The 1,514-nt window shown below is 36.1% G+C and overlaps 1 non-coding gene across 1 annotated transcript; it reads right to left on the bottom strand.

The window, feature by feature from the left end:
* Positions 1 to 288: 288 nt before the first annotated feature.
* LOC112712804 (small nucleolar RNA R71) lies at positions 289 to 392 on the bottom strand. Its single transcript, XR_003157905.1, has one exon. It is a non-coding gene; the product is annotated as a small nucleolar RNA R71 (small nucleolar RNA).
* Between the last annotated feature and the right edge of the window lie 1,122 nt (positions 393 to 1,514).

Here is a 1,514-nt window from a genome sequence, read left to right as displayed (position 1 = left end):
AAATTTGAGCTTAAGCCTCAATTAGTCTCTCTAATGTAATAGAATTGTAAATTTTATAGACTTCCACTGGAAGATTCACATTAATTCTTATCTGAATTCTTCCAAATCTGTGATACTATTAAGACCAATGGAGTGGATCCTAAGGTATACAAGCTTATGCTTTTCTCTTTTGTTGTTAGAGACAGAGCTAGGATATGGTTGGATTCTCAACCTAAAGAAAGCCTAGACTCTTGGGAAAAGTTGGTCAATGCTTTCTTGGCCAAGTTCTTTCCACCTCAAAAGATGAGCAAACTCAGGGTGGAAGTTCAAACCTTCAGACAAAAAGACGGTGAATCCCTCTATGAAGCTTGGGAAAGATACAAGCAACTGATTAGGAGATGTCCTCCTGACATGCTCTCAAAATGAACTATCCTAGGAATCTTCTATGATGATCTATTTGAGATGTCCAAAATGTCTTTGGACCATTCTGTTGGTGGATCACTCCACTTGAAGAAAATGCCTACAGAGGCACAGAAACTCATTGAAATGGTTGCAAATAACTAATTCATGTACACTTCTAAGAGAAACCCTGTGAATAATGGGGTAGCTCAGAAGAAGGGAGTCATGGAGGTTGACACTCTAAATACCATACTGGCTCGGAACAAGATCTTGACTCAACAAGTCAACATGATCTCTCAGCATTTGACTGGAATGCAAGCTGCAGCTGGTAGCACTCAAGAAGCCTCCTTTGAAGGAGATACCTGTGATCCAGATCAACCCATGATGGAAGAGGTAAATTACATGGGAGAACTAGTATGAGCATTTATGTTGGTTAGGAATTTCGCACAAAATAATTCCGTTGATAGTATAGTTCCCAACTGACAAATAACACTCAACCAAAGTTTGGAAGGACAAATTATCACAATCAAAACCAATATAAACCAGGAGTTTGAAATCCAGGGTTGTCTCCAAAGGACTAGTGATCAATGACTGCACAATTTCGGTTGTGAAGGCAAAATGGATTTTCAATGAAGAGATAAACAATTAAGGGAATAAAAGAACATTCAAAATTGCAATTAATGAACTAATAAAGGAATTAAAGAACTATCTATGTAATATGAACAAGTAAGATGTATAAGTGATTGATATATGTATATATGTGTGTGATTCAAAGCATAAATGGAATCTTGGCTTTGGATGAGCTAGGGGATCCTTTCCTTGTTGAAACCACAACTATGACAATTTTAATGGATTAATCTCACTTAGTTAACCCTTACATCAGAGAGTAAGTTAAGTGAGTAGAGTTGTTCTTAGTGGAAACAAGAATAATTAACAATCCAAGAATTATCAATAAATGTTGGACATTCCAACTCTAGGAACTCACATGCTTATTTTTTCCCAAGCCAAGAGGTGAAAATTTAACCCATAATCAAAATTAACATTTCCACAAACACTTGGTGGGCATAAACATTAAACATGAGAAAATTGAGAAAATGCTTGAAACTATGAGTGATAATTAATCAAAAGCAACAATA

The sequence above is a fragment of the Arachis hypogaea genome, chromosome 1 (assembly GCF_003086295.3).
Source record: "Arachis hypogaea cultivar Tifrunner chromosome 1, arahy.Tifrunner.gnm2.J5K5, whole genome shotgun sequence".
In the NCBI taxonomy this organism is placed as follows: domain Eukaryota; kingdom Viridiplantae; phylum Streptophyta; class Magnoliopsida; order Fabales; family Fabaceae; genus Arachis; species Arachis hypogaea.
The sequence above is the reverse complement of the archived record's forward strand: the minus strand, read 5'-3'. Positions and strand labels throughout refer to the sequence as shown.